General features: G+C 34.9%; 1 protein-coding gene and 1 long non-coding RNA gene across 8 annotated transcripts in view; one reads left to right on the forward strand and one right to left on the reverse strand.

Moving 5' to 3' along the window:
* Positions 1 to 25689, forward strand: part of LOC105468879 (transmembrane protein 135) — a 348642-nt gene that overhangs the window by 220339 nt on the left and 102614 nt on the right. The gene's annotated exons all lie outside the window — the stretch shown is intronic.
* The window catches only part of LOC105468875 (uncharacterized), a 72443-nt gene that overhangs the window by 46027 nt on the left and 727 nt on the right, over positions 1 to 25689 (reverse strand). For both annotated transcript variants that reach the window (XR_011610968.1, XR_979682.3), the window contains exon 2: positions 20426 to 20640. This is a non-coding gene — a long non-coding RNA (uncharacterized lncRNA). The remainder of the gene's footprint in view (positions 1 to 20425; positions 20641 to 25689) is intronic.

Consider the following 25689-nt stretch of genomic DNA (forward strand, 5'->3'; position numbering starts at 1 on the left):
CTAGGTTGTGTAACCAATGAGTTTATTATTTGTGCAATAGATATTTCATGATCTTACTATTTTTTTTTTTTTGGCTTCATGTATACTTAAATTGAATAGTATATTCACAGACAATATACTTTTTAAAATTTTCTTTGCTTGTTACCAGTTTTTTGATAACATATATTTGCATATCGATTTAACCACTACTTTTATTTTACTTACTTCATTAACTACAATTGTTTTATTCTTTATTATTCCATACTATGGTTTACTAATTTGCAACATACATTCTTATGAATCTTCCAAAATCACTCATTCACATAGCTGTTGACAGAAAACTAATTCCTTGCCAGCTGGTTGTAAGGAGGCCTTAGTTCCTCACCAGCTTGACCTCTCCATAAGTTTGCTTGAATGTCCTTATGTCCCCTTGAGTGAGGGTCCTAAGAGAGGGCACGGAAGAAGCCACAATGTCCTGATATCAGAAGTCACACATGCTCACTTCGGCAGTATTCTATTCATTAGGAGTGATTCACTAAGTACAGTCAACAGTTAGGGGCAGGGAAGAATTAGATTCTACTACCTTTGGAAGGAAGAAGTAAAGAATTTGTGGGATATATTTTAAAACCATGACGATCATCATATATTATTTCTAAGAATTTCCTGTTAGAGCTTATTATTTGGAATTCTTTGCAACAGTGTTGACAATTGATATGTGTTGCGTAGTTTCTTTTTGAATGCCTTGTTTATGGATTTGGGGATCAGTGTCATATACTCACTTTAAAGAAATAACTTAGTTTTCCTTATTATCTATGTTTTTGGAATAATTTTAAAGTAGCATTGGGAGTTTATACTTTTAAAAAGTATGCTAGCATTCTCCTGTGAAGTCATCTGGACCTGGGGCATTTTTTTTTTTTTTTTTTTGAGAGCTCTATTACTGGTTTTTCTATTTATTTTTTTCTTTTTCTTTTTTTTTTTTTTTTTTGAGACAGACTCGTGCTCTGTCTCCAGGCTGGAGTGCAGTGGCGCGATCTGGGCTCACTGCAACCTCCGCCTCCTGGGATGAAGCGATTCCCCTGCCTCAGTGTCCCGAGTAGCTGAAACTACAGGCGCCCGCCACCACGCCCAGCTATATATATATATATATTTTGTATTTTAGTAGAGACGGAGTTTCACTATGTTGGTCAGGATGGTCTCGATCTCCTGACCTCGTGATCCGCCCACCTCAGCCTCCCAAAGTGCTGGGATTACAGGCTGAGACACTTCTATTTCTTTTATAATTGATTTATGTAGATGTCTGTCTTTCTTAAGGCCATTTCTGGTACCAATTTCAGTATTTTTTAGGTTAAATTTTAAAGACAAATTTATATTCAGAAGATTGTATCTTTTGTTTTTGTGCCATAAGTCAATAGGAATAAAAATGAATTACATATTTATGTATGTTATATATAGGCAAACATCAGAAGTTTATCAGTTCTTTAAAGAGAAGTAAACTTGTTTTACCCATGTTTGTGTTTTAACTTGTTTTTGAAGGCTAATTAGGTAAATATGAGTGAATGTAAGAGTTTTCAAAAAGCCACATAAGTTCTTTTGAAATGTGTGTGCTACTTGAAGATATCAGCTATTATTTTGTTTATAAATAAGAGAAATAAGCTTTATTCCATGTAATTTGGTATAACAATTTGAATTTTTGTTTCTAGATCTATTCCTGTTTATAAAGGCTGGCTTAAATTCATTTTTAATAAAACGAGTTTACATATTTATAAGAATGTGATTGTATGTGTGGGTGAGCCATGTATACTGCTTTTAATAAATATTTTAGTTGGCCGTGCATGGTGGCTCATGCCTGTAATCCCAGCACTTTGAGAGGCTAAGGTGGGCAGATCACTTGAGGTTGGGAGTTCAAGACCAACCTGGCCAACATGGGGAAACCCTATCTCTACTGAAAGTATAAAAAATATCCAGGCATGGTGGCACCCATCTGTAATCCAGGCTACTTGGGAGGCTGAGGCGGGAGAATCACTTGAACCTGGGAGGCGAAAGTTGCAGTGAGCTGAGATCGCACCATTGCACTCCAGCCTGGGTGACTGCCTCTCAAAAAAACAAGGCCGGGCAAGACCGGGTGCAGTGGCTCAGGCCTGTAATCCCAGCACTTCGGGAGGCCGAGGCGGGTGGATCATGAGGTCAGGAGATTGAAACCATCCTGGCTAACACGGTGAAACCCCGTCTCTACTAAAAGTACAAAAAATTAGCCAGGCGCAGTGGCGGGTGCATGTCGTCCCAGCTACTCGGGAGGCTGAGGCAGGAAAATGGTGTGAACCCGGAAGGCGGAGCTTGCAGTGAGCCGAGATAGCGCCACTGCCCTCCAGCCTGGGCAACAGAACAAGACTCCATCTCAAAAAAAAAAAGAAAAAAGAAAAAAGAAAAATTATCATTATTCATGTATTCATTTCATCACATGTAATAGTCCATCGTTAAGACTGAGTGATAGACAGCAGTGAAGTGGAGTTAACAGGGTACCTGCTCTTGAGTAGCTTGTGTCTAGCAGATTCTAAATCAGGGGGTAGTGGTGTTGAGATCTGATTCAAGAAATATTTAGGAGATACCTGAAAATTGTAAGACAAATTTATGAAATCACTTAATCTAGAGTTTTCATTGAGATTAAGATACAGATTATTATTCAGTTTAGCCTTTGCTAATTTTTATCCATTTTCCTTGTAATCTGCAAAATTTTCAGGTTTTCCTGTTTTATTTTCCCATTTATTTTTCCTGAGAGCTAAATATTGATGAGACTCCAGATATGAAATTATTTTAATTTGGTAGTAAGAATTGAAAATCATTTCTTTTTGGTGGGGTTTAACTGTTAATTGCTTCTGAGTACCCAGGGAATAATTGTTAAGCTTTTAATTTTGTGGCTTATGTAATTAAGAATATCTGACTTCTCTTTTCAATGTATAATCAGAAATAGAGAATTAAGAACTCAATTAAGTTTTTAAAACTTTTTCTTTAGTTGTTTCAGATTTAAGTCTTGAAGTGTTCACTTAAAGAACATGTGTGTTCTTATATATTATATAAATGTATATTATATATATTTATGGATGTATATGAAGTCATATACTTGTTTTGAATTTTTTAATAGGCCTAGGATCATGCTAAGATACAGTAGATGCACAATGCATTTATTTAATTTGTGTGCATTGAGGTATTGCTGTAGTTATGATAAAGCATTTTTGTGGTAAGGCATATGCTTGTTATCTTTGCTTTTTTCACTTATTGGCAGAGAAGATTAATGTAATATTCATGACATTCACGCTTATTCTTTAATATCTTCATAAAATGTTTTGAATCAGCTAAACACATTTAAAAGAGTTTGTTCCTGTGTGAATTTTAAGCCTTTTAATGGATTTTACTTCCATGTCATTTAATGAAAAAGGAACCGTGGCTCCACACAAAAGGCAACATATTTTCTGCACAAGTTAAAAAAAATTGGTAAATGTAGATCTTTGTTGATTGAAGTGCTGGGAAAGCTGCTGTTTCTTGCACATATTCTTAAAATCAATAAAATACCTCCACAAGGCAACTGGCAACTGTGGTTGAACTTAAAAAGCACTCTTACTCATGCTGAAGTCTACAGTATCAGTCTAGCTAACTGTGTACTATTCTGCAAATGAAAAAATCTCAAATCGTTTAGTGGGCAAAGACTTTTGAAATTCTCTTGTACTATCTTGTGTCAGATCTTTACTACTATTTACTTATACAGTATAGTTTATTTTACATTTTATACTTCCACCTTCTTAAAGAATAATAATACCTGTGTGTGTGTGTTGTGTATTTATATGTATGTGTATATACAGTGGAAAACTTGATTATCATAAATTATACAAATTAAAGTACCCATAAAAACTCTGGTTAAAAGTTTTGCCTTCTTATTCCTAATCTATTGTATTGAGCAAGATTCCTGTTGCTCTTCATGTTCTCTGTTCATCTTCCATAATTCTCTTTGAAGTCAGTAGTTGCTGTGAATATGGAAATAGAGAAGTGAAAACCTAACTAAATCCAGTGTACTTAGAGCTCTGATGAAAGTCAATGTTGTGGCATTTTTTTTTTAAAGGAAATTATAGATATCTTGCTAATTTCTTGATACTGTGTCATGAGGTTATCTTTTGCATAAACTCTTAAATGGATAAATTATATCTTCTTACTAAAATGATGCATGTATATGTTACTTAATGAATGCTTGTTTCTATCTTTTTAAATTTTAAAACCATGCCAGTATTATATATTTTACTTTTTAGAAACAAAGCGTGCCTTTTATTAAAGTGTGAAACATACATTAAAAATTTAGTCTTCTTTATGTGTTATCTGAAGGAAGCTTATTAAAATCTGAATTATGTTTGTTTTACCCATAAACATGAGTATTCTTTGCAAGATATCGAATGCAAATCCAACATCCAAATTTAGGTAATTTATTTACTGTCAAATGACTTTCTTTCCTTCTCCCCTTTCTTCTTTCTCTTCTTTTATTTTTAAAATATGATTCTGACAAGAATGACGAATTTTAATCTGTATGATTGAAAAAGTCATTTTCTTTCTCTTTCTTTCTCTTTCTTTCTCTTTCTTTCTTTCTTTCTTTCTTTCTTTCTTTCTTTCTTTCTTTCTTTCTTTTCTTTTCTTTTTTCTTTTCTTTTCTTTTCTTTTCTTTTCTTTTCTTTTCTTTTCTTTCTCTCTTTCTCTCTCTCTCTCTCTCTTTCTCTCTCTCTTTCTCTCTTTCTCTCTTAGACGGAGTTTCACTCTTGTTGTCCAGGCTGGAGTGCACTGGCATGACCTCGGCTCGCGGCAGTCTCCACCTCCCGGGTTCAAGCGATTCTCCTGCCTCAGCCTCCCGAGTAGCTGGGATTACAGGCATGCGCCACTATGCCTGGCTAGTTCTGTATTTTTCGTAGAGATGGGGTTTCTCCATGTTGATCAGGCTGGTCTTGAACTCCCAATCTCGGCCTCCCAAAGTGTTGGGATTACACGCATGAGCCACTGTGCCTGGACGAAAAAGTCATTTTCTTACTTCACACGAGTAAAACTTGTTTTTGCATGCCTGTTATTTTCAGCCTACAGTTGCTCGGAGTGTGCCTCTCAATGTTGATGTTCAATGTTATTAATAATGAGTAAAATTTGAAGACATTTAAAGAAAAGCATTTGGTTAATATTTTATGGTGGTTTTTTAAAAACAGTATATAGTATCTGTGCGAGACTATTTTATGGCAGTTATAAACTTGTTTGGAATGACACCATTCTGTTTGCTAGAATTATTACCCAAGAAAACAAACCAGTTTTTAAAATCTTCCTTTATAATTTTAGTGAGAGAGTAAAATTATGTTAAAATAATATTCGTGACAGATTTTGGGGGAAATATTTTAGGATTTTGTGCTAAAAAGTGAATTGTAACACTCATCATCCTTTGCAATGGTGAAGTGTCTGCAAATTCTGAACTTAAATATTTGATTAAATATTGCAGGTATATTCATGTTTTAATTTGATATACTTAAAATAAAAATGAAGATTATTAAAGTTACATTATCATTTAACACATTTTTTTTTTTTTTTTTTTTTTTTGAGACGGAGTCTCGCTCTGTCGCCCAGGCTGGAGTGCAGTGGCCGGATCTCAGCTCACTGCAAGCTCCGCCTCCCGGGTTCACGCCATTCTCCGGCCTCAGCCTCCCGAGTAGCTGGGACTACAGGCGCTGCCACCTCGCCCGGCTATTTTTTGTATTTCTTAGTAGAGACGGGGTTTCACCGTGTTAGCCAGGATGGTCTCGATCTCCTGACCTCGTGATCCGCCCATCTCGGCCTCCCAAAGTGCTGGGATTACAGGCTTGAGCCACCGCGCCCGGCCCATTTAACACATTTTTTAAAAGGCTCATAAGTAATTACCTTAATTTGGCACAGATGCTGAGGAAATACTATTAAAAAGTGATCAAGTTCCAAAAATTTACATATTTATTTTAGGATATGCAAATCTTTTGGTCCTAAACATTGTTGTCTTTTTTCTACATTAGGCTTAGATGCCTGGCGGTAGACTGTTTTCTTTTTCTATTGTGTATAGTGGGCATCATTATTTTTAGGGAATTTGATGGTGGGAACCTGAAATTGAGGTTTAGTTTTACAAGAAGATCTTTTTGGAGTTGTCAGGAAGTAGACTTCAAATATATGTTCTAGCCACTTATTCACTTTCTGATAAGATAGAGACCAGAGTCAGTGAAATTTTCAATGAAACCTGAACTTTTAGACTTTAACGCATAATCTTCCAGGTGGGATAATGTGCTGTGTATATTCAGTGGCTTGTGGATGTATTTAGAATTTTTTTAAAAGTTACTATCTAAAAAGGAATTTAAATTACTTTAAGAATGGATACATATTTTGGATCTCTTAGCCTTTGCTAATGTTAAATATTGGTGTTTATAAATTAGCGATTTACAGCATTGGGGAGATACTGATGAAGCATAGTTACATTTCTCCTAATGAAAAAAAATTAGCAAAACTTATAGTACCAAAATAAAGGAAATTCAGATGTAGGCTATTTTTGTCTTCAAACAACATGAAAATTTTTACTTTTATTCTTTAGAAGTTTCCGCATACATACAGAAAGTGCAATAGCTGCACGAGTACATATTTTTTTAATTTAATGCAAGAAATTCTAATTCGGCATAAATGGTAAAACTTATCAGACTCTCATACGGGCTATTGTGAAGTAGCATAAATGGAAAAACACTAAATTCCTTTGTGTTGTCCCATAAAACAGGAAGCATCTTAAGCTATTGGATGCCTAAATATTTGTATATCAGAATCTAGAAAGGCGATGGTAACCTGTAGTTTGACATTAGATACAGAATCGTCTCTGAAGTTACTAAGTGCAATTTGCTAAATTTCTTCTATTGATAGATTTCTTTATGATAGGACTTTCCAATTCTGTTAAAATTGGTAGTTTGTTATTATTGTCATGGTTTACTTATGGCTAGTATGGTTTAATGTGTATCTTGGCAAAAAAATGTCACTTGAGGCTATGGATTGGCATGAGTCTAAGTTTAAATCCTAATTTCATATTTAATTATTTGATGTTTGTTTTGCAAATTCACTTACTAGGGATGTCATATAAATGCACTGCTACCTAGAATGAAAAAGTTACTAAGAAGTTTTTTTATTTGTATGTTATCAGAGAAGAACATTTATATTTTATTTACTGGGAAAACAGTTAAAGTTAAATTAATTCTATCTCAAAATCCATTTAGAAAATATTTATCAATTTTTATTTTTAGTTTTTGGATATTTTTTTATTTTTATTTTTTAGGTACATAATAGTTGTAAATCTTTATGGGCTACATGTGAGTATTTCTTACATGTAATGATCAAGTCAGAATATTTGGGGTATCCATCACCTTGAGTGTTTATCATTTTTATGTGTTGGTGTCACTTCAAGCCCTCTCTTCTTGTTATTTTTAAATATACATAATATTGTTGCTAAGTATAGTCACTCTAGTCTGCTATCAGACATCCTCCCAACCACCCTCCTCAGTTCTATTCTTTATGTGCATGAGATTAAAGTTTTTTAGTTCCCATATTTGAGTAAGAATGTATGTGAAAATCCATTTTAAAATTTATTTTATTATACATTTGTATTAGGATACCTCTTTTAGATCTATTGTTTTTGGATGGAGGGTTTTGACATTCCAAGAGCAGGAACCTTGGAAACTCTTCAAAACCCTTAGAGTATTCTGGGGAAAAACAAAACAGAACAAAACAAAATCAGCAACAAAAAAGTTAATAAAAGTACTTTCTGAGCTGAAAATGTAAAGGCACTATACCAGGTGTTAGAGACAAGTATAAATAACAGAAACAACAGTTTAAAAAGATGCTTAGAAATGAAGAACGTTTGACTGAGTTCCTAGTTTTATAAATTCACTCCACAAATATTGTCTTCTGTGTCTCTTTTTATTTTGCTAGGCATTAGGAATTTTCTTACTCTCAAGAGGCTTATATTTTAAATCTATGCAGTGCTGTAATAGAATTATGTACAAAATGCCATAGAAATTTAGAGAAAGGAGCATCTTAGCCTTAGAAAATATTTGTTATACTCTGAATTGGAAGCCTGGTACAGACACCTTGTATTATGAATAGTTATCGCAGTGGCTCACACCTGTAGTCCCAGCACTTTGGGAGGCCGAGGTGGATGGATCATGAGGTCAGGAGTTCGAGACCAGCCTGGCCAACATGGTGAAACCCCATCTCTACTAAAAATACAAAAATTAGCTGGACGTGGTGGTGGGCATCTGTAATCCCAGCTACTCGGGAGGCTGAGGCAGGAGAATCGCTCGAACCTGGGAGGCAGAGGTTGCAGTGAGCCGAGATCGCACCACTGCACTCCAGCCTGGGTGACAGAGCTAGACTCAGTCTCCAAAAAAATGAAAGAAAAAAAAATTACAAATTTCAAGCCTACCTTTTGGCACACCCAGCCTTACTGCTATCCCATTTGTCAGAGTAAAGTCAAAGGCAGTATTCCAAGGATGGGTTTAGAAGTTGAAATTGTTTAAAGATTTAGAAGCCAAAACACATTTAGGCTTTTAAGTGGTCCTTCCAATTCCTACATTCTGTAATGCACCGAAATGTATTTTATTCTGTACTGTATTTGTCGGTTCTCACATTGCTATAAAGAACTACCTGAGAGTGGGTAATTTATAAAGAAAAGAGGTTTAATTGGCACATAGTTCAGCAGACTATACAGGAAGCATGGCTCCGAGGCCTCGGGAAACTTACAATAATAGTAGAAGGCAAAGGGGAAACAGACAGGTCTTACATGACTGGAGCAGGAGAAAGAGAGTGAAGAGAGAGGTGCTACACATTTTTAAACAACCAGATCTCATGAGAACTGTATCACAGGACAGCACTAGGGGGATGGTACTGAACCATTACAAACTACTCCCATAATCCAGTCACCTCCCACCAGACCCAGCCTCCAACACTGGGAATTACAACTCAACATGAGATTTGGGTGGGGACTCAGAGCCAAACTGTATCACGTACTAAACTCTATACACAAATTAATTATTGTTTCTGCCTTCAAGCTATTTACTGGATTGACTTCTTGGGCATCTAGAATCAGTATAGCTTTTCTTAAATAACTTTTATTACTATTATTTAGCATAACTTTCTATGTCTCACAAATCAAGTACTGAATTGTACTTGCACAAATTAAGTACTTCCCTTTTTTCCTCCCTCCTCTCCTTTTGGTAGTGAATAATGGGATTGTCAATTTTGATTGTTGATATAATAACAGACTAAATATTTTTAGAAATCTCCCCATAAGAGGAAACTTGTTTGTTAAAGCACTCAGTAATATGGTATATAAATCTAAAATATTAAATTACTACAGTTATATAGGTCAATGCAAAAATATTGATTAAAATTCACAGGGCATATGAAGATTACTAAGTCATTGTCCCACTTCTTCCAGAATCTTATTTCTAGTTGGAAGGCCAAAAAGTATTTAAGATATTATAATACAATGCAGATTTTAATTAGTGCAATAATAAAGTAGCTTCTAGGTTTGGGGATAGAGTGATAAATTTGTTTCTTTTAAATTCTCAACTTTGTGCTTTTCCCAGTACTTTGGAGGAATTTGGAATTAAAAAAGAAGAAAATAAGGTTGGAAACTTTAATAAATCTATTTACTAGAGGTTATGTAAGAGTGTACTAGAAAGTAAGGTTTAAAGATTGAGATTAGAGTTTGGCAAGGCCTTAAATACCTTACAATAAACTCCATTTGGTATGTCATTCATAGGTAGTGAGACAAATAAGTGAACTAATACTGATCAAATGTTTGTACATTATAATGGATTGCTCTAGGATATACAAGCTTGGATCTCTACTAGTAATTTTTGTAGATCAATATATGTATATATACTTTTGGATACTCTGCTTTTTGTTGCTTTGTCATAGTAAATAATATATATTTACTTTTTCACTTTAGAGACCTTGGGGAAAGCACAGTTGTTCAGTAGAAAGGAAATTAATATGGGCATTAATTTCTTGCTACTAATAATTTTAAAACACAATTCTCTGTATAATCAGTGATAAGAATGTTTTATTTTATTTTATTTTTTTTAGACGGAATCTCGCTCTGTCGCCCAGGCATGAGTGCAATGGCGCGATTTCGGCTCACTGGAACCTCCGCCGCCAGGGTTCAAGCGATTCTTGTGCCTCAGCCTCCCGACTAGCTGGGATCACAGGTGCTCGCCACCATGCCCAGCTAATTTTTGTATATATATGTATTTTCTTAAGTACAGATGGGGTTTCACCATGTTGCCCAAGCTGGTCTTAAACTCCTGACCTCAGGTGATCCACCTGCCTCGGCCACCCAAAGTGCCGGGATTACAGGAGGGAGCCTCCGCGCCCAGCCTATAAGAATGTTTTAAAACATGACATGAATGGCCAATACTGAAAACATAGCAAACCTCTTCACTTAAAGACAAATTATTGAGACGGGAAATCCTAGTGAAGCACTAAGGTTTGCATTTAATCTAACTTGTGCTGATCATTTTACAATAGAATTGCATCTTTGAATATATTTTACTTTCTCAGCTTTTGTATTTCTTTAGCTATTATCTCATTTTCCTTTTCCAAAGATTCACAATTTTGTAAGAAAATTCAAATGAAGACTTTGACTTCATTTTTGGGGAGATACTGAAGATACATCCTTTTATTTTTTACAAATTCTGCCTTCTATTAAGTATACATTCTATAATATTTATTAAAGATATATTCTAACTTCTGTTAAGTGTTTTCAGTTATCTTTATAAATAAATAAAGTACCTGACTGTGAGAAGTATAAAAGACTGAACTGGCGACATTTTAATCATATGGTAGAAGAAAGACTCATAAGTTAAAGCCTTTTGGTTATTTTATAATAAAATAAGAATGGCTTACTTAATATTTAGGGTATAAGATAATAACTTGTAAGATGGCCTTGTGAATTAGGATTTTTCCAATAGTAGCAATATGTATCTTCTTTAAAAACCTTTAATGGTTATAGTTTTTTATTCACAACTCCATATTCCAAAAATCAGTTTTCGAAGTTAATAACACTGTTAGTAGTTCTTATAATGACGTCGTCATATTAAATCTGAAAAGTGGACCAATAGTAAATAAACACTTGTTAAAATCTGTCCAAGTACAGTGTTTGGAGATAGAGTGATAAGTTTAGTTTACTAATAGTGTTAGTAATCAGTTGCTAAAAACTATCAAGTCTGTAGTATGTTGCTCCCCTAGCAGACTGTTTCCACTAAAAGCCTACACCAAGGGAATGGAAGGCATGTGGCAATGTTATAGATACTGAACTAAGGACTTTTGGCAAAATTGTTGTCAATTAATGAGATCACTTAAAGTCACACCATATTTGAAAGCAAAAGTGGAGACTTAGCATGAAAATGTCATTATTGGCAAAACATAAAGTTGTATTTTTAAATTAATTTGTTTTTTGACTGTAGAAGTGTCTTCAAGCTATTGTTTTTTAAATCACAGAAACAAGCGTTTCTCTGCAATTAGACACGTCTTACCTATAAGCATGCACTTACGCCACTTTATAAACAGACTGATTTCATGAGAGGAGTATAACTTACAAGTGTAGGTTTTCTCTCTATGTTTAAAAAGAGTTTTTTTTTTTTTCATTTATTTATTTATTTTTCTTTTAAGTGTTACACTGTAACGTGATACTTTTCTGTCAACATTTCGTTGAATAGGAACATCAGTTTCTACAAACCATGGTGTAAAAACAAGTATTTGCTTGAAGTGCATTGCTTTTTTTCCCCGTATATTTTGAAACAATTGTGAAATAGTATAGGAACTACCTTTAGAAAAAATTCATAATCCAGTACTTTAGTGTCTTTGAATTCATCTAATACTTTTCTTATATTCATCCATATCTTTGATATTATATAATATAGATATAAATGACCTTTTATCACAGTTACTACTTGAGTAAAGATAAATTATTTATATTTTGAAGGAAAATAATTTCAAATCTTAGCAATTATTCTTACTCTTTTAGTTCTGTTTTTGCTGAAATAGTATGACATCACATTGGAAATTTGGGCTATTACTTGATAATAAACTTAATTGTTTTTTTAAAAAGCTATTCATAAAGAAGGGAACATATTCAGACTACCTTTTGTAGTCTGAATAATGTAGCACTGATGATAGAGAACTTTCTTAGAGTCTAGACACTGGAAACTCCTTGTGCAGTGCTTTTACAAGTGGTTAATGTTTCTGAAGAGGGTAGGTTAGAGGGAGTGTTAAGAGGATGGAAACCTCCTTGTATTGACCTCTCTGAGATAGTGTGTTCATGTCAAAAACTAATCAAGTGCACCTGTAAGATTAATTATGTGAGGAAGCTGTAAATATGAAAAACTATGGCCTCTAGTCAGACCTCTGTTTTATATACATGCATTCACTTTAGAACTACTGTCAGTGAACCTGAATGAACAATAATTTGCTCACTTGAGCATACAGTGGTAGTATTTAAAAATTACTGAGCTTGTAGGGGATGAGGTAGATACATATAGATTTCTAGTTGAGGCATTTGAGGAAACTAGAGTAGGTCTGAGTAAAGAAGATGGAATAAAATAACTTGGGTTTGTGGCTTTTAAGTTTTCATTGGGTTTGTGGCTGGGAGCGGTGGCTCATGCCTGTAATCCCAGCACTCTGGGAGGCCAAGGCAGGTGGATCACCTGAGGTCAGGAGTTCGAGACCAGCCTGGCCAACATGGTGAAACCCCATCTCTACTAAAAATACAAAAATTAGCCAGGCGTGGTGGCACATGCCTGTAATCCCAGCTACTCGGGAGGCTGAGGCAGGAGAATTGCTTTATCCCGGGAGGCAGAGGTTGCAGTGAGTCGAGATCATGCTACTGAACTCCAGCCTGAGTGACAGAGCGAGACTCCATCTCTAAAATAAATAATAAATAAGTAAATAAATAACTTGGGTTTGTAAAGCCATTGCCATTATTAACCTTTGAATCTTTTAGCACTGTAAACTAAATGGAATTTCAATTTAATCTTCAATATGGTTTGCTTCTTTCTGTAAGTTTCATTAATAATTGTTAAAAACCTGTCATTGAAATTATAGTTATTAGTAATTTTCACTCAATAATTATTGTCTTAGATAAGTAAAATAATATTTTGAAATTATGGGGTGATAGTTAACTTTTAATTTTAATAGGAAATAGCTTACTCACCTAAATAGTTGTAATTAATATGAACCTTCACAGGTTTTAGACTCTTCTAAATGCATCCAAAAATGTAATAAGAAAATAACTTAACTGTAAAATTGAATTATCTTGTTAGGATTTTGGTAATCTTGGAATTCAAGATGGTGAAAGTTACAAAATGATTTCTCTGTAAAATATGTAGGTAATTTTGTGATTTCCTTTAATTTTTCTTTTTCATTAACAGACCTTATTTTTAGAGAAGTTTTATGATCACAGCAAAATTAGGTGGAAAATAAAGAAACTTCCCATGTAGAGTTCCAAATGCAGAAAGGGTACCCTGCTCCCCAATGTGCACAGACTCCTCCATAATCAACATCCACTCCAGAATGATACACTTTGGTATAATCAAAGACCTTACACTGACACATCATTATCATTCAATGTCCGTAGTTTACATTAGGATTCGCTCTTGGTATTATATCTTCTGTAGGCTTTGACAAATGTATATTGACATGTATCTACCTTTATAGCATCATACAGAATAGTTTCATTGCTCCAAAAATCCCATGTCCTCTCCCCATTCAGCCTTCCCTCTGCCCAAACCCCTGAAAACGATTGATCTTTTCACTGTCTCCGTATTTTTGCCTTTTCCAAAGTAAGCTATAGATGTAAATGTACGGTATGTAGCCTTTTCAGGTTGGCTTCTTTCACTTTAGTATGCATTTAAGACATTTAAATATTTAATAATCCGCATTCTTCCATGTCTTATCTTAGTTGGATTGCTCATTTCTTTTTGGTGCTGAATATTATTCCATGGTATTCTTTTAACTTTTAGGAAGAGAAAAAAGCTTATATATGTTAGCACTATATTATTATTTTTTTTAATCTCAATTTCCATTTCTGCTAAGTACAGTTATTCCTGTTTGGACTTGAGGAAGAGGAGGTATAGAGAAGTTATATAACTTTCCCAAGGTCATATTGGTAGGAATTATAAATTCAGGATTTGAAACTTGAAGATCTTACTCCTGATACATCATCCTGTCTTGGAGAAGGAATATGTAAAACATATATAAAATCTTATGTATTGTAATTTTAAGTACAACTTAATTTTCATTAGAAATACTGTCTTTTTACATCCTTCATGTTCCATTTTTTTCTGTATGGAAAATAAATAAATGGCTTCTGGAAAAATCAAATATAATGAGTTTGTATAGTATATATTCCTATTTGACTGAAGTTTTAACTAAGGTCTCGTAGATGCAGTTTAAATTTCACCAACTTTTAAGTTTTCATTCAGTACAAAGTAACCTTGGCTTTCATCCTGAGTGAATCTTGTGATCATGCATCTTTCTTGAGGCAGTCAGTGAATAAAACATGGTAATTATTAAGGCCATTTTTAAGACACCCGCTAGTTGGAGGAGTTAATTTTATCATATGATGGCAGTTAATGTTGGCTATACATTATAAAAGCCCCTGCTTTGTGAAATGTGAGGAGTGAATTTGATTCATGTTTAACATGTCTTTTTTCTACTTCATATTCTTAGAAAACTGACATGAAAAGTTACATATATAATAACTAGATTGAAAAATCTCACTTAGTTTGCTACCATATATTAATACTTACTCTGCACTAAACCATCCAGGAACTTTGTTTTAATGTCCAGTAAAGATGCATTTCATATATATCATTTTATAATGAAATCTCTCTTATTATAAAGATTTAAACACAAACACATACACACACACACACATATATATATGCATTCACTTTTGATTTTTATTTTATTTTAATTTATTTTATTTATTTTATTTTATTTTATTTTATTTTGTTTTGTTTTGTTTTGTTTATTTTATTTTAGTTCATGTTTGAGATGAAGTCTGGCTGTGGCGCCCAGACTGGAGTACAATGGCGTGGTCTCAGCTCACTGCAACCTCCACCTCCCTGATTCAAGTGATTCTCTTGCCTCAACCCTCCAAGTATCTGGGACTATAGGAGCGCACCACCCCTCCTGGCTAAATTTTGTATTTTTAGTAGAGATGGGGTTTTGCCATGTTGGCCAGGCTGGTCTCAAACTCCTGACCTCAAGTGATCCACCCACCTCGACCTCCCAAAGTGTTGGGATTACAGGCGTGAGCCGCCATGCCCAGACTGTTTTATTTTATTTTTTGAGACAAGGTCTGGCTCTGTTACCCAGGCTGGAGTACAGTGGTGCAATCACGCCTTACTGCAACCTCTGCCTCCTGGGCTCAGGCCATCCTTCCACCTCAGCCTCCTGAACAACTGGGACTAGAGGCATGCACCACCATGTTTGGCTAATATTTGTATTTTTTTGTAGAGATGGGGTTTTGCCAGGTTGCCTAGGCTGGTCTTTAACTCATAGTTTGCATTTTTATTAACCTATGTAACTGTTGAGAGACAAGTGGCAAATCATATGTGTGTGTATGTAAAATATATTTTTATATTATGTGGGTGTGTATGTTTAACACTGCATGTAAATAACAATTGACATTTGTTGTCAAGCACTGTGTCTCCCAAGAGAAATTTTTTAAAGATTTTTTTTTTTTTTCTAAAGAAGTTTTAGTTTGTGAGCAAAATTGAGAGATCCGGAGATTTCTCATATACCCAATGGCCCCACACACATTCATACCCTCCCCCATTATTAACATCCCACACCAGACTGTACACTTGTTACAACTGATAAACCTATATTGACACATTATCGTTACTCAAAAGACATAGTTTACATTTTTGCTGTCTACATATTTGCTGTCTACATTTTGCTACATATTTTTGCTGTCTCAAAAATCCTCTGTGCTCTTTTCCCCTGAAAACCCTTGCAATCAGTATTCTTACTGTCTCCCTAGTTTTACCTTTCTAGAGTGTCATATAGTTGAAACCATACAATATGCAGCCTTTTCAGATGGGCTTCTTTTCACTTGGCAATATACATTTCAGCTTCCTCCGTGTCTTTTCATGGCTTGTTTCTTTTTATGGCTCAGTTTCTTTTTAGAACCAAATAATATTCCATTTTCTGGATGTACCAGTTTATTTATTTACTCACCTACTGGAGAACACATCTCGATTACTTCTAAGTTTTGACAATTAGGAATAGAACTCTAGCAAACATTTGTGTGCTGGTTTTTGTGTACACATAAATTTTCGACTTCTTTGTATAAATACCAAGGAGCACAATTGCTGGATTGTACGGTAAAAGTATGTTTAATTTTGTAAGAAACCACCAAACTGTCTTCCAAAGTGGCTGTACCATTTAGTATTCCCATCAGCAATGAATGAGAGTTCCTGTTGTTTCACATCTTTAACAGTATTTGGTGCTGCCAGTGTTCTGAATTATGGCCATTCTAGTGTGTATTGATACCTTATCATTGGTTTTCCAAGTGAAATATTTTTGCCTTTATCATTTCATTTTCTTTTCTCCACTACTCAGTTTTTACTAGGTACTTGTCAATCATGCACCATAAGTTTTAGAATTATCCTTTTCTTTCCAACTTAACTGCCCATACACAATTCTGTACCCTGTTCCTCTTTTGGCTTGTTTACTTTTGGTAATCTAGGAAGTCTTTTCTGTTGCATTTTCTCTCTCACTCATTCCTTTTGTTTGTTTGTTTTTTTATCTAAAATGGTTCTATCTGAAAGTCCCCTATGAATCTATGATGGGTTTATGTAGCCAGTGTTTGTTCAGGGAATGAATGAATTGAATATTCATACAAAATTTTTTACCAAACTCAAGCTGCTTTGCCTAGTTTGCAAGGACATCTGTAATTTGATTTTTTTCTTATCTATTCAGTTGATCTTCCTACTTCTCCCCTAAAGAGTACCTTTTGTCCCATTCAAGCAGTTATGCAATACAGTTGACCTTTGAACAACACAAGGATTAGAAGTGTTGACCCCTTGCATAGTTAAAAATTTGAGAATAGTTTTTGACTCCTCAATAATTTACTAATAGACTACTGTGGACCAGAAGCCTTACTGTAGCATAAACAGTCGGTTAATGCATTTTGTGTCATATGTACTATATAGTATATTAAAATAAAGTAAGCTAGAGAAAAGAAAATGTTATTAAGAAACTCATAAGGAAGAGGAAATATGTTTACTGTTCTTTAAGTGCAAGTGGATCATCATAAAGATCTTTTTTCTCATCATCTTCACATTGAGGAGGAGACTGAGAAGGAGGAAGAGGAAGAGGTTGATCTTGCTTTCTAAGGGTTGGCAGAGGTGGAAGAAAATCAACATACAAATGGATCTGCACAGTTCATGCTCATGTTGTTCAAGGGTCAACTTATATTGTTTTATGACTATTTTTTCCTTTAATTATTTCTTCTATCAAAAATTCCCTTTGTATTCTTTTTCTAAATTCTGCATTCTGCTTTACCTTCTCCATGAAACCCTCTCAGACATACTGAATGTTTCCATTTTTTAAACAATTGCACTTTTAAAATTAATGCTTTATTGTTTAGTACTAATTATTCTCTAATTGAAATCATTTTTGCCATTTTGCCTCTGGCAAAAGTCAGACTTTGTCATCTATGTTCTTTATCTGCTGCTGAAAGAAGTGTTTAGCTTCAAAAGAAGAAATGAGAAGTTACGTAGATGGAAAATAATGGCGGTCTGAAGATGACTTTAAATAAGACATGGGAGCATGATTGAAACATGGGGTTGCTTTATGGAATATTCTGAGATTATATTAGATAGGGATATGATTATTTGATAGAGTAGTAGCTGTGGATTTTTAATAGACACTAAGGAGCTGCTGTAGATACTTGAGTAAGCATGATGTGATGAAAACATTAGAAAGACATATCATTAGTTTATAATATATTGGAAGAATTGAATATTAAGAAACCTTCTAGAAGATGCTTGTAGTAATCTAGATATTGATGGATAATGTATATATTCTAGAGTCAAAACTCATAGTTGAGCAGGATCAGAGGATGGAGTAAGGTAGAAGCTTTTCCACTTTTGTAGAGAGACATAATTACACCAGTTTATGTGAAACCTTGCTACTCTTTGAAAGTTTGATGCAGCAAGCTATGTTATAGCCAGCTTTTAAAAATTATTAATCATTTACATTTGTAATGTTAATGTTGTAGGCGCTAGAGTCATATGAATAAGACAATGTCTCCTACTAGTTTTTCAAACCTAACATAAGACTTGGCTGAATATAATATTTTAAGTTAAGTTTTGTTCTTGATCTATATCCCCTTGTTTTGAATCTGTGCCACATTCTCTGCCTCTCAGTGTTTCCCAGCATGCTGCTGGTCGGAGGACAGGGAATTGGGGACTTGGGAGAAATAGTGAGTCCCTGAGTGTCTGTTAGTTCTCCCTGAGCTCCCAGAGAACACCTTTTTGGTGGATATCCTAGATAGAATGAATATGAGCATTCACTTTCTTACTAATTATAATAAATCTTCTTTGTTTTTCTTATATCTGTAGGTCTCATCTGGTCTATCTGCGCTAGTGGTTGTGAACTACTGCTCTAGTCATTTAAAATGTGATTCATTTGCACTATGTTTATTGAAACCCAACTTTGTAATAACGTTTTATAAAATCAATAAATGATGTGCATCTGGTTTGAAAGGACCATACTCTGTTTTAGACTGTTGACAAAGCTTCAGAAACAGCATCTGAAACTAACTAATACGCAAATTGTGAAATGCTGTGATTTAGTGTTCAGTAATACTAGTAATACATGTATGTGTGTAGTTGATAGAAATTGGAGATTGCTATATTGTTATATTTCATATATAACATGTTATAATTAAAGATTGTTATATTTCATCTCAGATTATTCCAGGACTACAGGAAGACAAATGATGGTACATGTAATTCATGCAGAAATTTTTGAATGTTGTGTTTTTTTCCTCCTATTACATGGTACATATTACTTCCATAATTGTTCAGAGTTGAAGATATATTGAAAAAAGAGTATAAACATGAATCTCACAGTGAAGGCAAATTTTTATGAAGTATCTATGATATATATAACCTGTGGCAGTGTTGGCTAAGAGGTTAATCAGAAACATCTGTTAAGAATACAAACAATGTTAGTTTAAGAATATTTATTATATACACATGGTACAGTTACCTAAAATAAAAACTTTAGTCTACACAAGTTTAATATTTAAACATATTTTGACAGGATACTAATAGCTTTTAGTCTATTATAGTAGGAACTATTAATGTGGGCATTTTATTTTCAGTTTTACTTCATAGTCTTGTGCATACATTTGGTAATTGCATTAGATGGTTATTTAAACTTGAAATTATCTCTGTGCCTACAGGCTTTATTTTTTACATATATTTTTAGTTTAGTATGTATGTTAGAACCTGTATTGGTCAGAATATCCTGCTCAAGAGTAAGATTAAAAAAAATTCTCCCCAGCCTTCTATGATGCCTAAAATCATAAAGACATTAATTTTATCTACATGCAACATGATTAGGCAGGAGAGCTAAGCTACCAAAGTTGCAGCTAGCTACTACTATAATCAGATATTTTTCTGATTAAACTCACTGATGATTAGTACAGAACAGAATGCTAGGAGAATAGGACAAAAGATGGGAGAAGAGATGTAGGAAACGTTTTAGAACATGTAACTCAGATGTTTTACATTGGAGCTTTGGGCTATTTGCTTTAGGACTTTGGGTTCTTGGGAAGGATTTTGAAAGCAGCAACAAGGATAAACTTTCCTTACAAAGTTTTCCTAGGAGTAGTAAAATTAATAATTCTGCTTTTTTATTGACTTTGGAAGTTCCGCTGTACTCTCTTACCTTATGACTCTTTTTCTGTTATTCCTTCTGATCCTTGCTGTACTTGAAATCATTTTAGTAGAGTTTTCAGATGTCCCTTAGATCTCCTTTTGGGATTCAAGGACTGCGTATTTCCAGTTTAATGATTTGTCATTAGGCAACATTGTTTACTTAATTAAAAGCATAAAATTTCCCAGATACGATAATAATCATCACCATTTATTGAACCTCATCAGTGTGCCAAGTAATGTGCTAAATGCATGATATACATTTACTATTTCATTAAGTTCTCTAAACAGCCATACAAAGTATGCATTCTTAGTCCCATTTAATAAATTTAACACTGTCATTTTCTATTGCTATAATAGATACTGCAGACTGTGTAATTTACAAAGAAAAGTTTATACTTCCCTACTGGAGCACCTCATACCTGTGGTGTCCCCACTGCCTCTGTTGGAGCACTTATGCCCATGGCTCTCCTGCCATCCCCATGGTGTGCTCTTGCCAGTAGTCTGGGAGCATGTTGGCCCCTCCAGCCCATCTGGGACTTGACCTTGAAGGACCAGAGGACAAAACTGTGAACCTGGTCTCAGTCTTGTAGGTTTAGAGTATGCAGCGCAGGAGTCTGGAGCTCAGCCTTGGCCCCTAAAAGCATCAAGAAACAAAGCCATTCAACTATACCCAACTTGTTGCCAGAGTCAAAGCCCTCAAGAGTAATAAAGACCTTAAAATAAAAAAGCCCCATCCAAAGGACAGCAGCTACAAAGGGTAAAGGAACATCAGTGCTCACAGATGAGAAAGAACCAGCACAAGAATTCTGGAAGCTCTAAAAGCAGAGTGTCTTTTTACCTCCAAATGATCACAATAGTTCCTTAGCAATGGATCCAGATTGAAATGGCTGAAATGTCAGACATAGAATTCAGAATCTTTGTGGCAAGGAAGCTCATCGGGATACAAGAGTTGATTGAGACAATCCAAGGAAAACAGTGAAATGATCCAAGATTTGAAGACTACATAACCATTTTAAGAATAAAACAAACTGAACTTCTAGAAATGAAAAATTCACTGCAGGAATTTCAGAATACAATTGGAAGTATTAATGATCGAATAGACCAAGCTGAGGAAAGAATCGAAGAGTTTGAAGACCACTCCTTTAAGCACACATGCAGATAAAAATAAAGAAAAGAAATTTTAAAAAATAAACAACACCTCTGAGAAATATGGGATTAGGTAAAGAGACCAAACCTCCAACTCACTGGCATTCCAAAAAGAGAAGTAGAGGGAGAGAGCAAGCAACTTGGAAAACATATTTCAGGATATATTTCATGAAAATTTTCCTAATCTCACTAGAGAGGTTGACATACAAATTCAAGAAATTCAGAGAACCCCAGTGAGATACTATGTAAGACAACCATCTCCAAGACATACAGTCATCAGATTCTCCAAGGTAAACACAAAAGAAAAAATCTTAAAGGCTGCTAGAGACAAGGGGCAGGTCACTTACAATGGGAACCCCATCAGGCTAACAGTGGACCTTTCAGCAGGGACCTCACAAGCTAGATGAGATAGGGGGCTTATTTTCAATATTCTTGAAGAAAATAAATTCCAACAATAATTTCATATCCCTCCAATCTATGCTTCATAAAGCAAAGGAAGAATAAAATCATTTTCAGACAAGCAAATGCTAAAGGACTTTGTTATGACTAGACCTGTGTGATCTAGAGGGAGTACTAAACATGGAAAGGGAAGAAAGATACCAAAACATATTTAAGGATATAACCCCATTGACACTATAGAGCAACTACATAATCAAGTCTACATAACAACCAGTTAACAGCACAATGACAGGACCAAATCCTCACATATCAATATTGACTCTTAATGTCAGTGGGCTGAATACCCCACTAAAAGACATACAGGGGCAAGTTGGATAAAGAAGTCAAGACCCACCTGTCTGCTTTCTTCAAGATACACATGTCACAAGTAATGACACCCATACGCACGAAGTAAAGAGATGGAGAAAGGTCTATTAGGCAAATGGAAAACAAGAGCAGGGGTAGCTATTCTTACATCAGAAAAAAAAAAAAAAACAGACTTTAAACTAGTAATGATCAGAAAGGACAAAGCAGGGCATTACATAGTGATAAAGAACTCAACCTAACAAAAAGACCTAACTATCTTAAATATATATGCACCCAACATTGGAGTACCCAGACTCATAAAACAGGTTCTTATATATCTACAAAGAGATTTATATAACCTTACATTAGTAGTGGGAGACTTCAGCACCCTATTAGACAGATCACTGAGGCAGAAAACTAACAAAGATATTCTGGACTTTAACTCAACACTTGACCAATTGTATCTGATAGAGATCTACAGAACATCCAAGAACACCAGAATATACATTCTTCTCATCTGTACATGTTACATACTCTAAAATGACCGTATGCTTGGCCATAAAGCAAGTCTTTTTGAACAAATTCCAAAAAATTGAAATACCAACCACATTATTGGACCACAGTAAAATAAAAATAGAAATCATTACCAAGATGATCTGTTAAAACCGTACAATTACATGGAAGTTAAACAACCTGCTCTTGAAGGACTGACTTTTGGCTAAAGAACAAAATTAAGGCAGAAATAAAAAAAAATTCCTTGAAACTAATGAAAACAGAGACACAACATACCAGAATCTTTGGGTCACAGCTAAAGCAACATTAAGGGGAAAGTTTATAGTGCTAAACACTTACAACAAGAAAGTAGAAAGATCTCAAATTAACAACATAATGTTGCACCTAGAGGAACTACAAAAACAAGAGCACACCAACCCCAAAGCTAGCGGAAGAAAATAACCCAAATTAGAGCTGAACTGAATGAAATTGAGATGTAAAAATCCATACAAAAGATCAATAGAACCAAAAGTTGGTTCTTTGAAAGATTAAACAGATTGTTAGGGCACTAGCTGGATTAATAAAGAAACAGAGAGAGGATCCAAATAAACACAATCCGAAATGATGAAGGTGGTATTACCACTGACTCCACAGAAATACAAAAAACATTCTCAGACTGTTACAAATACTTCTAGGCACACGAATAGGAAACGTAGAATAAATGAATAAATTATTGGAAACACATCGCCTCCCAAGATTGAGCCAGGAAGAAATTAAAATCCTGAACACACTAATAATGAGTTCCTAAAATTGAATCAGTAATAAAAAGCTTACTAACCAACAAAAGCCCTGGACCAGATCGACTCACAGGTAAATTCTATTAGACATACAAAGAAATGCTAGTACTAATGCTACTGAAATTATTCAAGAAAATCAAGGATGGGGGACTCCTCCCTAACTCATTCTATGAAGCCAGCATCATTCTGAGAGAGGAACGAAAAAGGAAAACTTAAGGCCAATATCCCTGATGAATATAGATGCAAAAATCCTCAAGAAAATACTAGTAAAACGAATCTAGCAGCACATCAAAGAATTAACTCACCATGATTAAGTAGGCTCCTGCCTGGGATGCAAGGTTGATTTAACATGCAAATCAGTAAATGCAGTTCACCATATGAGCAGAATTAAAAATGAAAACAATGTGATCATTTTTAATAGATGCAGAAAAGGCCTTCGATAAAATACAGTATCATTATATGCTAAAACCTCAACAAATTAGGCATTGAAAGAGTATACCTTAAAGTGATAAGAGCTATATTATGACAAACCCATAGCTAATGTCATACTGAACTGGCAACAACTGAAGCATTCCCCTTGAGAACTGGAACAAGATAGGGATACCTACTTTTACTGCTCCTATTCAACATTGTTCCATTTTATAAATTTAAGACTGAGGCCTCTGAGAGCCTACCTAATTTGCCCCAGGTCATGCACAGTAAGGACTTGAACTTCAAAGACTTAGTACTTTATAGAATAACACACTACCTCTTAGAATATGAAATTTTAATGAAGTTGGATTTTGTTATTTCATATGAATATCCTCATTAAAACCCTTATGCAACTTCATACTTTTTATGCATCCTGAATTCATAGAGTATTTTAATAGCAGAACTATCATTATGAACTTGTATATCCTTGGCCTTATATGGCATCCTGTTGTCATGGACTCAGGGAGATCCCCAGGGTAAAAAGTATATTGAAGAGAATCAGGGAAAGAACATAGAAGGTAAGGAGATACTGTAGAATTGAGGAGGCCACAAGGACCATTGCGGAATTTGGTGACTTTGGCGCATTCACCATCTTGAATTGGTGTACATTGTCTTTCTCTCTTTTAAAGGTTATTTAGCTGATGTGGAGGAAGAAAGTAGAAAGAGAGCAGCAAAACAGATCTGTTTTTCAACCACTCTTTTCTACTGAGCCCTTATTTTAAAGATTGTCAATAAAATATCATTGAAATTCTCATGGGACAGAATAGCAGGATAGTTCACTGTTTAAGAAAAGGCTCATTGACCTTGTAGTTTTGAGATCTTGGGCATGTTTATCAACTTTTTTCATATGTAAAACAAGTATAATAATAACTACTCATATGATTATTTAGAAGAGATATTGTACATCTGTCCATCCATTTGTAAATGGTAAGACTTGATACATAGCAAATGCCCAATAGCTGGTAATGAATGTTACCAGGTAGTACAATTAATCTGCATAAAAGTTTTTAGTTTTTGAATTAAAGTCTGTAGATCTCTTTTAGTTTTCTATGCAAATTAGCTCTTAACACATTTTTTTTCCTAGTGAATAGTAGTAACTGTGAATACCTCTTGCCCCAATTGTGAGAGTCATAAATGGATGAAACAGAAACATGTAGAGTAGTTACTGTAAAGGATCAGAATTGTTCCCAGGTCAAAATAAAACTTGGATGAAATACAATTGAATATATTAATTTTTTTTTTGAGACAGAGTCTTGCTCTGTCGCCCAGGCTGGAGTTCAGTGGCACAATCTCGGCTCACTGCAAGCTCCGCCTCCCGGGTTCATGCCATTCTCCTGCATCAGCCTCCCAAGTAGCTGGGACTACAGGCGCCTGCCCCCACACCCAGCTATTTTTTTTTTTTTTGTATTTTTAGTAGAGACAGGGTTTCACCGTGTTAGCCAGGATGGTCTCAATCTCCTGACCTCATGATCTGCCCGTCTTGGCCTCCCAAAGTGCTAGGATTACAGGTGTGAGCCACCGCGCCTGGCCTATATTAATAATTTTAAAGGAGAACTTTGTAAATTACAGAAGGTATTGGTCATTCAAGAAAGGGGAGAACAAAGAGTTGCAGATTAAAGGTTAGCAGTGCCCAAGAAGAGAGATACTAAGGCTCAAGTATATAAATATTCCGGCTGGGTGTAGTGGCTTATGCCTGTAATCCCAGCACTTTGGGAGGCTGAGGTGGGAGTATCACCTGAGCTCAGGAGTTTGAGACCATCCTGGGCAACATGGTGAAACCCTGGTGTCCCAAAAAAACATTAGCTGGGCATGGTGGCATGTGCCTGTGGTCCCAGCTACTCAGGAGGCTGAAGTGAGACAATCGTTTGAGCCTGAGAAGCGGAGGTTGCAGTGAGCTGAGATCGCACCACTGCACTCCAACGTGGGTGACGTTTTTCTTTTTTTTTGAAAAAAAAAAAGAATACAATTGTTGTCTAAGAATGGGCATATTTTTTCTGATTTAATAGAAATCTATAAATTTATAGAAATTAGTA

The sequence above is a fragment of the Macaca nemestrina genome, chromosome 12 (genome assembly GCF_043159975.1).
Source record: "Macaca nemestrina isolate mMacNem1 chromosome 12, mMacNem.hap1, whole genome shotgun sequence".
In the NCBI taxonomy this organism is placed as follows: domain Eukaryota; kingdom Metazoa; phylum Chordata; class Mammalia; order Primates; family Cercopithecidae; genus Macaca; species Macaca nemestrina.